The sequence below is a fragment of the Lynx canadensis genome, chromosome B1 (genome assembly GCF_007474595.2).
Source record: "Lynx canadensis isolate LIC74 chromosome B1, mLynCan4.pri.v2, whole genome shotgun sequence".
Classification (NCBI taxonomy): Eukaryota; Metazoa; Chordata; class Mammalia; order Carnivora; family Felidae; genus Lynx; species Lynx canadensis.
The window spans coordinates 185,894,184-185,909,000 of NC_044306.2; the positions used below are offsets into that span (position 1 = coordinate 185,894,184).

The 14,817-nt window shown below is 40.3% G+C and overlaps 2 long non-coding RNA genes across 2 annotated transcripts; both read left to right on the top strand.

Moving 5' to 3' along the window:
* Positions 1-2,512: 2,512 nt before the first annotated feature.
* On the top strand, positions 2,513-9,494 carry LOC115512762. Its single transcript, XR_003968480.2, has 3 exons — positions 2,513-2,688; positions 8,206-8,297; positions 9,426-9,494. It is a non-coding gene; the product is annotated as an uncharacterized LOC115512762 (long non-coding RNA).
* A 38-nt stretch (positions 9,495-9,532) lies between these two features.
* LOC115512761 lies at positions 9,533-13,349 on the top strand. The gene is made up of 3 exons (XR_003968479.1): positions 9,533-9,612; positions 12,160-12,259; positions 13,256-13,349. It is a non-coding gene; the product is annotated as an uncharacterized LOC115512761 (long non-coding RNA).
* The last annotated feature ends 1,468 nt before the right edge of the window (positions 13,350-14,817 follow it).

Genomic DNA, 14,817 nt, shown 5'->3' on the forward strand with positions numbered 1-14,817 from the left:
TGGACTAAGACAGTCATTGTCAACATGGAAAGAATTTTCCTAATGATTTAATCTATCCATCCTTCCATCCATCCACCCTTCACCCTATTGATTCTACTTCTGAAATATCTCCTGAATCGTCAACTTCTCTTTCTCTTCATCACTACCACCATGGTCCAAACCTTCATCATCTCTGTCTTGACCATTCCAACAGTCTCTTAACTAGACTCTTATTTCTACTCTAGTCCCCAAACTAGTTAGGATATTATGGGAAGCAAAAACAGAAATCCCAACACAAATCGGTTTAAAAGAAATTCATTCTCTTCCAAAGGAGAAGGCCGGCAAGTGGGCAAAATTGGGAGCTGGTTGACTCAGGGACTCATTACTGTCACCAGAGACCCAGGTTCTTTTCCATTTTAGTTCATCCATGCTTAGTTTGTTGGCTTTACCCTCACGATGCTACCCTTATGGGTGAACAATGGTGGCAGCCGTTGTAAGCAGCTTCATACCCAGACATGGCCACATCCAGAAGCAGGAAGGGACTGCCCCCTGGTGCATTTCTACAAATGAGGATGCCTTTCCCAGAAGTCTTCCATGATAGACCTCCCATCAAAGCTCACTGCCCAGAACTAGTTCACATGCCACTGTGGAACCAATGACTGACAAGGAGAATGGGACCATTGTACTGACTTGGGACAATCAGAATTTCTCCTTGGAGTTGGGAATACAACCCCACTTTCTTGAGTCACCTTGAAGAAATGGACACCAGACCAAATTATAATTCCACTGGCAGGAGGTAGGCGAGGAAAAGATACTGGACAGGACACCAAAGGTGTCAGCCAGGCCTTCCACCCCAAATCTCTTTTCTGTGGAACTGCCAGTGTGATCTTCTCAACTCACATTTCTAATTATGTTTCTCCTCTGCTTAACGTTTTGGTGGTTTCACCTGATACTTAGAAGGTAATCTAAAAGCGTTATTTGGGTTTACAAGTTTTCGCAAGCTCTACACACTGCCCTCCTCACTTTCTGTAAACCATCCTTCTGGCTTTGCCGCCAAGGGGCTTGTGCCTATCCCTGTCTGTGGACTGTATTAGTCAGGGTTCTCCCAAGAAACTGAACCAATAGGATATAAAAGATTTATTTAGAGGAATTGGCTCCTGTGACTGTGGGGGGTGGCAAGTTCAAAATTTGCAGGGCAGGTGGCAGGCTGGCAACCCACGGGTTGATGTTCTCGTCTTGAATTTACTCTCTGGGAAACTTCAGTTTTTGCTTTCAGGCCTTGCACCTGATTGGGTGAGACCCACCACATGATGGACAGTAATCTCTTTCACTTAAAATTCACTGATTATAGATGCGAACCACCTCCCCAAAACACCTTCACAGCAACACCTAGGTTAGCGTTTGATTAAATAACTGGGCACTACGGTCTAACCAAGTTGACACATAAAACTAACCATCACACGGACCGTTCTTTTCTTCCCGTCTAGCCAGAACATGCCCACTCTTCTTCCAGGTCTCAACTTCCTCAGTAAGACTTGTATGCAGGCCTCCTTCCCCAACCAGATTAGATGCCCCTCCTCACTGGCTCCAAATGAACTCTCTAACTAGCACTACCATCATGCAACTTTGTAATAATCTGTTTACCTGTTTGCTAACTGGCACACAAGCCCGAAGAGCAAAAACTATGCTCAGATCACTGTTACGCCCCATCAGCCAGCACAGAACTTGCCACATAGCAGAGGCACTCGATAAATGGTTACCAAGGGGATGCATCCCATCCAACTCCATGTTATGGTTAAAATAATAGGCTTCGAAATGAAAACAACCTTACTTACGATTACCTTGCAAATTAGTAGCAGAGCTTGATCAGACCTCAGGGCTCTTGCCTACGACTTCAGCCTCCTCTGCACTTTGCACCTCCTCTTTGTGCAGGAAGGTGAAGATCCACCAGTTGTGTCAAGGTTTAGTTTTTAGAGGCATCTGTGTCCAGTTGTTTTGTATTTAAAAAAGAGATGCACACTTGGGTTCCTGTAATAGGGGTTCGTGGGTTTTTGTTTGTTTGTTTTGTTTTGCTTTGGGGTGTACATATGATGGTAGGAAGCTCTTGTGACAGGAATGGCCATCCAGCCGACTTTGAGGGAAACCTGGCCAGGAACTAGCTTCTCTCTCTGCTCCTTAGCACCAAGGGGTCACCAGTTCCCTGCCATCCTGCTGCTTCAGCCCTGCCAGATCTTATCCTTTTCCTGTTGCCCACTCACTCCTTGTCTGATCATGCTTTCCTGACGCTGTGGCTGCTGCTTATGAGTACTGTGGGCTCACTCATGCCTTCTCTCTGCAATTGTTCAGTCTCTTCCTGCCACCCAAATGCCTTGCTCTTTGTATTTTCTAAATGTAGTTTCCAACCGGGCACTCTGGTAGGCTTATTTTGTTACTATCTTTCCTATTTGGATAGAATTTTTCATGCCTCATCACCTCAAAGGTTAGCCCATGAATGGGCTGCTTTTAGATCCAATTGGCTGTGATGGAAGTGGTCTGGAGGCAGGCAGATCATGTGGCATAGAACATTCTAGAGACTGTGAGAGGGCATTTTTTTTTTCTTTTCCAGTGGCTGAGAGTGAGGTGGGTACCTTCATTGACCTGTCCAATACAGCAGAAGAAAAGATGACCAGAGTTTTTGGATAATAGTCTGAGGTGTTACCTCATGGCAAGGTATGACAGTATTTTAAAGAGGCTCAGGTGACCTCATTTCTGGCATATGGTGCCTTTAGATTTTCCTTTTCAGGTTAAGAGGCTGGGAGTAAAACATGCCGGGGGGCAGTGTGAAGAAAATGGGAAAAAATGGAAAATGGAAAGAATGTTATAACCCTGAGATTATAACATTATTTGACTTGGACAATAACAAGTGAATTTAAATGAAGCTAGATCTCAAAGTGATTTCTATGAAAAGAGACAACGAAGTTTTATTTTTCTTCCTTTCTTCTTCTTCTTCTTCTTTTTTTTTTTATAAAGACTTTAATCTAATCTGGTAGAGTAGAAGAAAATAACTCAATGTTCTGAAAATAAATTTCCCAGAGGAGGCCATTAAGGCAGCCCTTTTGTTTCCTGTCATACTCTGAATCAGTTACAAGGACAAACTCTATTTGTTTGGGTACATTAATTTTGCTCAATGGCCTTTCTAGAAAATGAGCATCAAATTGATGGGACTGGACCTCAGCAAAGAAGAAGTTCCAATTTTCTCTGGATGGATTGTTCTGGACGTGCAGTGGAAAATTATTATTAATAGCGATTCATGTTTACTATCCAGTGAGCATGAGAGAAAGATGGAGTTTAGAAATGCAGCTGTATCCAACTAAGCACTGAGCATCATGGGACAAATTACTAGGCAGTGATGACCCCAATCTTTGGCCCCTGTGTGGCTAGTCTGTTTGGGCCATACTTGGTGTGCTGGATCATCTATTTTCTCTGACTATGCTTTGGTTCGGGACATTCGGAGAAGCAAGATAGGGTTTTGAGATGATTTAGTCATTTGGGTCGTCTTCTTGCAGGTTCCGTGTGGTGCTTATGCCCCAGATGCATTCATGTGTTTATTTCAATCATTCAACTGAGCTGAACAGACATGTCCCCTTCCCTCATGGAGTTGATATTTTAGCGATTAAATTTGATACCTAGGTCTTTCTGATTCTGATTCAGCCTTCAAATATCAAATAAAAGGAGAGGTATTTCATGGCTTTGGATTTTGCTCTCCAGGTTAAGGGGATAGGGGTATAAACCATGCTCACAAAGAGGGTGTAAAGAAGGAAGTACAAAGAAGTAAAATAACTCTATCTTCTTGGGGCTTAATGAGAACCCAGCTAGTCCCCGTGGTTAGTGGAGTATGGAGAGTTACTATAACGCTCATTTCTCATAAATGTATATGCCTTTGTTATTTGCATTCTGTGTGCTAAGCTCATTCCTGAATTTATTTCTCTTTCTCTTTTCTGCAGAAATGAATGAAGACAAACCAAACGAGAATAGGCAAGGTGTCTTTATTTAGAGCTTGCTATAGCAAAGGAGTCAGCCACCATCACTTGTGTTTTGGCAGAGATTGAAAGGCAGGCAGAGGGGAAGGAAAAATTTGTAGTGAAACAAAGGGAAGGCTTTAGGTATGTCCTGATCGGAGGCTGTTGGCATGGGGAAGCTAATTAGAAGGCTAATTAGAAGGGGCCTAATTAGAAGGGGGCATTCTATATGATTGGTTAGGGGCACATATTGGGCTGTCTCTGGTTGGTCCAAAGTTCAAAAATTAGGCATGTTAACTTACTAATTAAATCCCAGCTGTTTGTGGTCAGTTGCTACAGAGATCGTTGTTTAGCTTCCTAGCTGGCTGATAGATAGTGGTTTGACTTGTAGACAGAAGATTGGTTTCCTGGGCTGGTTACTATAGATGATAGGTTGGTTTCCCAGGCTGGTTGCTGCAGGTTGTAGGTCAGAGCTCTGTTTTTACATATAGTCTGGCCATTGTTTGTATATTCAGTCTCTCATTCATTTGTTTTACTTAGATTGCTTCATGTATTTTAACTTTTAAATCCTTTATTTTATACATATCTATTAACAGACATCAATTCTGCAACCTTCATGGTACATTTTCAAAAAACTTTTAATTACAAAATAATGCATGTTCACAAATAAAGAGTTTTAAAATAGAAATAAGGAAAAGGAAAAATAATTTTATAAACTTCCACCAACCACGTCCCTGCTGACAATTTGCTATATGTTCTTCCTATGCATATGTATTAATATAATCTCATGGTACTTTGTATATTCATGACTCTCTTATATATAGTAGTTGGTGTGTATTTCTCCCACTGGGGGTTTGCAGAGATGAAGTGTATTTCTTACTCAATTGTGACTTCCCAAACCTTGCACAGTACTTTGAACATAGTAGTATATTCAACAAGTATTAATTGAATATTTTGTATTGAACCACATTAAGTTGTCTGTCTTGTAAGTAAAAAAAATCAAATAATGGCAATTTGATGTGGTTAAATCTATTGGATGGATGCCTGGATGGTCGAACAGACAGACAACGGATGGATGAATTATAATGCCCTTTACCATTGTCTGTTCTGTTCCACATAACTGATGATCTAAGCATCGATGTTCTGGATAAATGTGTTGTGGCCTCTTGACAATGATGGGGAAAATTCTGACTTCTGCTCCCAACTTAGTTATTTCTTCCATTTATTTATGACTGTTATTTAGCCAATTACCAAATGGCAGCATCAGTCCTTTTCATCTATATGTACATCAACTTTTTTTTTGTAAGACTTCAATCTCCTTGTCATGAGTAGGTGGATCATTTCATTTTCCAATTATTTGAGCTTCAGTTTAGGATTTTGGTTAATGGTTTTGCAAGACATTGATTAGAGAGGTCTTTCTTTCCTGATTAAAAGCATATATGATAGCTTTTCTCTAGCTCTCTTTTATTTGTATCTAGTAATTGTGGATATAAATATATGACTATGGAGATCTGTCACATACTATATTATGTGAATTTTTCAGGAAGCAGAATCTTTTTTTTTTTAATCATTTCAGAAGGTTGTCATTAGTCAGACTAAGGATTCTGGAAGTAAATCTTAAGTAAAATGAATTGTTTTCAATAAAACACTGTAATAGCACATCACTGCTGCCAACTCCTATTTAATATTCCTCCTATTGTAATATCTGTGTATAATATCTAGAGTAGAGTTGCTGTATAAATTATCGCTAAGGCTGTGGTCTTTAGGGCTTGGTGTTTAAAAACTATAATCAGTTGGTAATTTAGTATAGTGGATAAGAGTACAAGGTTGGCTGTCCCTACTTGTCTTTTCTTCCAGGTCTCTCTGTTACAAGTCCTTCTACCTCAATATGTTACTTTCCCTCTTGGAGTCTTGTTACCTCCCATGAAAAATGGTGCTGTAGACTGAATGTTTGTGTGCCTCCAAAACGTGTACGTTAAATCCTAACCACGAATGTGAAGGTATTAAGAGATGGGGTCTCTGGGAGATGATTAGGTAATGGGGTAAAGTCCTCATAAATGGGATTAGTGCTCTCATAAAGGAGACCCCAGAGAGCTCCCTCACCCCTTCTGCCATGTAAAGTTGCATGGAGAAGACTGCCACCTATGAATCAGGAAGTGGGATTTCATCAGACACTGAATCTGCCAGAGCCTTGATCTTGGACTTCCAAGCCTCCAGAACTGTGAGAAATAAATCCTTGCTGTTTATAAGCCACTCAGTCTATGGTATTTTGCAATAGCATTCTGAATGGACTAAGACAAATGGGGGTAGTATTATCTTGGATGATAAAGTCATTCAGTCTTTCATTCAATATGCACTCAGTCATGTGTCCAGACCTTGTCCTTGGCAGTGCTATTGGGTAGCACAATTCCATGCACAATATCGTTACGCAATACATTCACTTTGCTTTCTGTGTTCTGGTGATGCAGAGAAAAAGGAGGCAGGCAAGCCTTTTTCCACTCTCTTTTTCCATTGTAATATCCCTGGCAGTTCAAAGACATAAGTCAAATGTTGTAGTTGGAGGAAGGAATACTTGGGTTCAAATCTGTTATTAGATCTTGGGAAACTTCTGTACTCTTCCCTCTCAATTCCCTCCTGGGCAACATGTAAATAATAGTTTCTGCCTCTTTTACCTCCCAGAATTGTCCAGGCATTTACTTTACACAAGTTATCATAATTTAATGAGATCATCAAATGATATTAACTCCTTGAGTGCCCCTTATAAACTGTAAATGTAGTAGTGGTGATTAAAATTCTTACTTTTTAAAAAATAAAGCTCAGGTTGGTTTGAAGAAAGCAAATGTTTTTCCAGTTTTTTTGGTTGGACAGTGAGGCATTCCCAGAGGAGTTTTAGAACACTTCCCTGCATTACAGGGAGATAATTTATCCACGGTATTTCCAGAAGGCATCACTCTCCAGTCTGCTTATCAGGATTAACTGGGAAACATCTTAAAAATATCTGTACTTGAGGGGCACCTGGGTGGCTCAGTTGGTTAAGCGCCTGACTCTTGGTTTCAGTTCAGGTAATGCATGATCTCACAGTTCATGGGTTTGAGCCCTGCATCAGGCTCTGTGCAGATGGCACAGAGCCTGCTTGGGATTTTCTCTCTCTCTCGCTCTGCCTCTTCCCTGCTTACCCTCTCTCTCAAAAAAAAAAAAAAAATCCATATTTGGGTTGCACCCCAAGCAATTGAATTGCAATCCCTGGGGGTAGGATGTTTTAAAAAAAATTAAAAATCACCTCTGAATGATTCTAATGTGCAGCCTGGGCAGAGAAGCACAGCCTCAAGAAAGGTTCTAAACTAATGCCCGTGGTTTTGCCAGAAAAACTACTGAGCATTACAATTGTCCTGAGTGGACAGATCGTGGTTTGCCCAGCCTGCTTCCACCTTCTGAAGGTGGCAGCTGTGGAGAAACTGCGTGTTCAGGCCGCAGGATAGAGGGCCTGCCCTCAGCTCTTACAAATGGCATTGACAGCATTTCACATGTTTTACGGTAGTTATAAAGTCACCTGTAATTGAATTGCTTCACAGATTACAGCGTGCTTTCAGATGCATCATCTCATTGAAATAAATTTATTTCTTTTTTGCAGATACAAGGAAACATATGCTCATCATAGGAATTTTACCAAGTCTAGAAAAGTGAAAGGAGGAATTAAAAAAATCTCTCAAATCCTGTTATCCAAAGACAACTATTGTTAATATTTTACAAATTTCCTTCCAGTTGTTTTAATGAGTTACAATGTTATCATAAAATCATGCATATTCATTGTGAAAAATCAAATACAGAGATTATAAAGCAAAAAATGTCCCTGTCCTCTCCCTAACCCCCCACCCACCCCAACCCCTACAACCACTTTGCCAAATCACATTCTTCAGAGGCAGACATTGTTAATGTTCTTTACGTGCAAACACTTTCAGGCTTTTCCTTCTACGTTAAAAAGTTTTTGCTTTTCATGGTCGTATTCTTAAAGTAAATTCAATTTCTATTCTGTTTTACCCCATTGAACATTACATCAGAAGCTTTCTTGAACATAATTTCTAATGGCTGTATAATATTCTATTGAGTATATGTATTATCATTTGCTTAATTATATGCTGTTGAATAATTGCCTTGTTTTCGGTTTTTCACTATGATAAATTCTGCAATGATTATCTTTGTACATAAAACCTTTTCTGTTCCCATCTAGGCAACTTCTATAGAAAAATCCACCTTCAGGAAGAGTATTCCTGGGTCACAGTGATGTTTTCTTCCATGACCTTGGAAAGTTTGGCCATGCAGGTACCTGTACATTTTATAGTAATACAGAGAAAGCATCATGGGTCTTAGGATCAGATACATTTGTATTCAAATACCAGCTTTGCCACTGATTAGCTGTGTGACCTTGGAAAGTAACTTAATCTCTCTGACTCTCATATCTGCATCTGTACTATATAGATAGCAATGCCTATGTGATAGTTATTATGAAGCTTATTTTGTAAGGCACTTAAAGTAATACCTTCCCCAAATAAATACTGAGTAAAAATTGTTTCCTCTACCTCCTGTAAAAGAAAAACAAAACTTTTTTTGCTTTAAGAAAAATTGAGGTAGGGGTGCCTGGGTGGCTCAGTCGGTTAAGCGTCCGACTTCAGCTCAGGCCATGATCTCACCGCTCACGAACTAAAGTCCCACGTCGGGCTCTGTGCTGACAGCTCAGAACCTGAAGCCTCCTTCTGATTCTGTGTCTCCCTGTCTCTCTCTGCCCTCCCCCTCTCACGTTCTGTCTCTCTCTCTCTCAAAAATAAACGTTATAAAAATTTGTTTAAAGAAAAATTGAGGTATAACATATACAGGAAGTTACACAGCTGTTAAATGTATAGTTTGATGATTTTTTTACATGTGCATAAACCCATGTAATCACAATTCAGATCAAGATATAGAAGAACATTTCTGTCACCACGGGTGATTCTCTTATACCCTGTACCCCTCAATAACCATCCCCACTTCCCAGAGGTAACCACTGACTTCTATCACCTTGGATTAATTTTCCTATTCTTGAACTTTATTTTTATTTTTTAAGCACATTTTTAAAAATTTATTTATTTAATTGAGAGAGGGAGGGAGAGAAAACGTGTGCAAGCAGAGGGGGAGCAAAGAAAGAGAGGGAGAGAGAATCCCAAGCAGACTCTGCGCTGTCATTGCAGAGCCTGATTCAGGGTTTGATCTCACAAACCGTGAGATTAAGACCTGAGCTGAAATCAAGACTCGGATGCTTCAGTGACTGAGCCACCCAGGCGCCCCTTGAACTTTATTTAGTGGAATCATATAGTAAGTATTCTTGTGTGTACAGTGTCTTTTGCTCAATATTATGTCTGTGAGATTCATCCATGCTATTGTATTAATAGTTTATTCTTTTATATTGTTTTATAGTATCCCAAAGCAAGAATATTCCAACACTGACTTATCCATTCTCCTGCTGATGGACAGTTGAGTTGTTTCCAGTTTGAAGCCGTTATGAATGCTTTTCCTGTCTATTGTAGACAACTAACACATTTCTTTTGGATATATACCTGGGAGTGGAATTGCTGAGTTATGGGTGGATGAAGATTTATTTTGGGTAGACATTTCCTTTATCTCCTCTGAAGACAAATTGTGAAAAGTTAAAACCATTCATTTATTCATTCAACAGATGTTTGTGAAGTGCTCTGTATGTATCAGGCACTGTGCTAAATCCTAAGGTAGCGGGGTCCCAGGGTTAGTTAAATGAGAGGTTCAAAGATGTCACTAAAAACCACTCTTCCTTCTCACCATCTTCAGAGTACTTTAGAGTATTCAACTTCAGGTTATACCTTCACTCTCAAGAAGGCTGCTGCAGCTCCAGGTATCACATCATTACAAGATCTCATCCACAAACAAGAAGTAGGGAGAAAGAGCATCCTTCTTCGTGTGTGTGTGTGTGTGTGTGTGTGAATTTTGTTTGTTTATTTGTTATTTTTGTGAATTTTATTTTCTAATCTGAGAGAAAACTTTCCCTCAAATTTCCAGTAGATTTTCCTTCAGGCCCTTTGTCATACACTCATGCTCTAGCAGCAAAGATGTCTGAAATGAAGTGTATTCAGCATTTTCTTTCCTGTTTTTTAATGTTCATTTATTTTTGAGAGAGAAAAGGATATCGACCGCAAGCAGGGGAGGGGGAGAGAGAGAAGGAGGGGCAGAAGCCGAAGCAGGCTCCAGGCTCTGAGCTGTCAGCACAGAGCCTGACGTGGGGCTCGAATTCACGGACCTCGAGATCATGACTTGAGCCGATGTCAGATGTTTAACCAACTGAGCCACCCAGGCTCCCCTCCCTTTATACTGTTCTGATGCTCATTCTCACGTCACTCGATGTTGTGGGGATTTCATCAAGAATTGTTAAAATGAAAGATCAGTTGAGAAAGGTGAAGAGGAGAAACAAAGAGAACGCATTTCATGCGGTGATGGAAGTCTATGTAATTTATAAATTGTATGGCTAGAGAAATTGTAGCTTATTATTTTAGGATGCAAAAGAGAATGTGGAAATTGGAATCAGTTACAAGGAGATGTATTGCAGTTAGCCAACGTTTGTTGCTTCACAAATACATGAAAAAATACGATCGTGTGAAGGATATTGGATACCAAATGGGCTTTATTTTTAACTGTTTGTTTTAATAGCTCATGAAAATATGGTGGTGCTTTTTATGGCTGTAATGAATTTTAAGGATATGAGGCTTCACTTCAGCTTTCTAGTACTAAATCTTTTTAGGAGAGAGAAGATACTCAGTATGCTGGTATCCCTCCAAGCTCCTGGTGGTCAATTCCTCCTTCTGTTGCTCTTCATACTTTTCTAAAAATTGCAGGCTGTATGGGTAGAAACAGTGACAATTTCAGCAGGTGGTTCCTAGGAAACTGGTATCATGCTCGGTGAGCCTCATTTGCCTTCCTCAGGTTTCTTTTCATTTCTTGAATACAAACCTTTCTCCCTTCCTCTGGAGGATGTATGATGGCTTTTGTGGCACTGGAACTTTAAAAGGGGGGAAATATATGGGTGTATTGAGACTCTTTGGTTTCAATGTCAGAAATTCAACTTAACTTCTTGGCCCTAAAGAGAGACTTGATTGTAAGAGACTCTTAAATACAAAAGACAAACTGAGGGTGGCTGGAGGGGTGTTGGGTGGGGGGATGGGCTAAATGGGCAAGGGGCATTAAGAAGGGCAATTGTTGGGATGAGCACTGGGTGTTATATGTAAGTGAGGAATCACTAAATTCTATTCCTGAAATCATTATTACACTGTATGTTAACTAACTTGGATTTAAATTAAAAACAAAATAAAACGAAATAAAAAAAGAATTGATTGGTTCACGTAACTGAAAAGTCTAGGACATACTGACCTCAGGCATGGCTGGATCCAGGAGCTCAAATGTTAAAGGATTGGTTTGCATGTCTTGTATCTTGTCTGCTTTCCTCTGTTGTGGCTCCATTCTCAGACAGGCTGATCTCCAGTGGTGACAGGATAGCTGCCAACATTTTGTCTTCTCAGCAAACTCAGTACGAGAAAACACATTCTTTCCTCAATAGTTCCAGGAAAAGGTATGCACTCTGGAGGATGAAGGGTAAGGATAGGGCTGATACTGAGCCAGAAGGCACCAGTCCAGGTGGGAATACAGTTTGTAATTGCCATCAGATGGGGCAGTGCCTATACTGTACCTGTTGACTATTCTGAGGTAAGGGGAAGTGGCAAAGAGTTATCCTATTGTGCTTTTTACACTCTTATTTCATTCCATTCACCCAAATTTTAATTTTTCCTTTACCTCTTTCTTTGCCCCTCCAAAGTCTCAAGAAGCGGGTAGGCAAGATTCTATCCCAGTTGGGGAGAATAAGTGTGATACAATGGTCATAATGGTGACTGTGCATGTGGCTAATGGGACCTGATTATTCCAGGCCCTGTATTTCATCCTTTGTCCAAGAAGAAAGTAAGACAAATCTCAGCTTCATTGGGACAAGTGCCTAATGTCACATTCACCATTGTATTTCCAGCACATCACAGACCAGTGCCTGGCACAGCAGGAGTATTCATCAAATAATATTTGAATGCAGAGAAGAAGAAACGTGAGGAAGCAATACAATTTTTTCCTTATTGTCTTACAGAGCATGAGCTATGGAGCTGGAGTACCTGGGCTTAAAATCAGGCATTTCTAGCCCTGGCCTCACCGGCCGCATGACTTGAGGCCTGACACTTAGTAGAGAGGTAAGATACTCAGTTATCATAGATACTCCCTGTGGCTCAGTTTCTTTATTTGAAAAATGGAGACAGTAGTAGGAATTGTTGAGAGAATTAAGTGAATAATACACACAAAAAACACTTACATGGTAGACTGGATCTCTAGTCACCTATATCTAATCATCTATGGGAAGAATGTACCTCCCCACCCCCTTTGAAGTTAAACTTGGCCTTGCGACTTGACTTAGCCAAAAAAATGTGAGAAGAAGTGCCTGCCATGTGTTCCTTCTGAGTTGAAGCTTTAAAGGCCAGTGTGTGTTTTGACATAGGGTGTGTAGTGAAGAATTTGGCCTTGCTCTCCTGAAATCATTGTGGCACTGTGTGTTAGCTAACTTGGATGTAAATTAAAAAAATAAATTAAAAAAAAAAAAGAATTTGGCCTTGCCCAAAGAAAGGACTGGCCTTTGCCCTCAGCTTCCACGAGGCACTCAACGTCATACTTGATAGGAATGTCTTTGGTGAGGGTGGGGGTTGGCCACACCAGGAAGACCAACCATGTGATTTAGGGTGGGGACCTTGGGTCATGTGTTGTCAGTCAATCATTCAATCAATCATTAAATCCTGCCATTAATCATGCCTCTCTAACCTCAATAAAAACTCTAGATGCAGAAGCTCAGGTGAGCTGCCTTGGTCAGCAATATTCTGTGAGTAGCATCAGGGATTGATGCTGGGAGAGTAATGCATCCTGAGGACTGCATAGTTTTGTGTCTGGAAACTTCCCAGATTCTGCCCTATGTGTCTCTTCCTTTAGCTGTGTAACTGTAAGCGCAAAAGCTTTCAGCGAGTTCTTAGAGTCCTTCTAGTGAATTACTGAATCTGAAAGTATTTGGGGGAAACTTCTGAACTTGCAGTTGGTGTCAGAAGTGAAGACAATCTTAGGGATTGTGTCCTCAAATTTTTCAGTTTGGGTAATTTTCAGTTTGGTTAACTCTGAATATACGTTTCTGTTTTTTCTATTGATAGGGCCCTGGCAGTGTTCCTGATATTGTCAGCTTTATCAGTCTGGCTCTTAGGATAAAGAGGATGATACGTGGGAACACAGTCCCCCAGCCCACCTGTGTCACATGAGTGAGAAATAAACTTTAATTTATTTAAAACAAAATTCTGCTTATTTGGGGATTGTTTGTAGTCACAGTGTAACCTAACCATCCTAACTGATGTAGCCTGGCCAAGGGCCTGGCACATAGTAAACACTCAATAAATATTAGCTACTACAAATTAGTACTGTAACACGAATACCTTTTTATAATATAAACATCTATACAGATCATCTTTAAATTACAAGAAAACTCCCTAATAGTGTCTGTTCTTTAAATCTTGGGAGCTGAAAAAAAATACAATTCCCAAATGAAGTTCTATAATAACAAGTGCCTTTTAAGTCCTTTACACGATGAAGACAATTGATCTTTGGAATCGCTGAGGATTTAGCATTCACAGCCTAGCAGCCATTTTCCCAAAATCCAGAGCCCCCAACTTCCACCCAGAAAAAAATCTGGAGTTTTCATTTTTTTTTAATTGTGGGAAAATACACATAACATAAAATTAGCCATTTTAACCACTTTGAAGTGCTCAGTTCGGTAGTGTTAAACATATTACCCACTGTTGCATAACCCATCTCCAGAACTTCTTCATGCGATTTTCGATATACTCCTCACCCTCGCCCCTAGCCACTCCCATTTCACTCTCTGTTTCTATTAATTTGATACTCCAGGTACCTCCTATAAATGGAATTAGGTAGTATTTTGTCTTTTTGTGACTGGCTGATTTCGCTTAGCATAATGCCTTAAGACTCATCCATGTTGAAGCATTTGTCAGAATTTCCTTGCTTTTTAAGGCTGAATAATGCCCCATCGTGTGCTTATAACACATTTTGTTTATCCACTCATCCATCAGTGGACACCTGGGTTGCTTCCACTTTTGCCTGTTGTGAAGGATGTTGCTATGAACGTGGGTATACACGCACCTCTCTGAGACCCTGCTTTTGGTTCCTTTGTATATATCCCCAGAAGTAGAACTGCCACATCATAGAGCACTTCCATGCTTTAGTTTTTGAGGAACTGCCATACTATTTTCCATAGTAGCTACACTTTTATATTTCTACCAATAGCCAAAGCAGTTTTAAAGTCGATTCTGCATTGGAGGCAAGCCAGGTGCACTTTAGAACTTAGCCCCAGTCTACTCTTCCTAGTATCTCTTCCATCCTCAGCCCCAGTCTACTCTTCCTAGTATCTCTTCCATCCTCGAAATAAGGGGATTAAAAAGAATCTTCTTCCTAGATGACATAGGTGGGAGGAGTTTTCAGGGGAGATTAACAAAAGTAAGGGAGTAAGCCACCACCTCCATTAGACTTCCTCAAAGCCTCACCTTTTTTTGCCTGTCCACCTCCCAGCCAGTCTTCCTCTCTCATCCAGAATCTGCAAGGGATACAAGGGCTTGACAGAGCTTCCATATTTGATTTGCAACCATTATTCTTTCTCCTCTTTTCAGAAGGAAAAATGTTTTCTTTAAAGGATTATATGCATCTT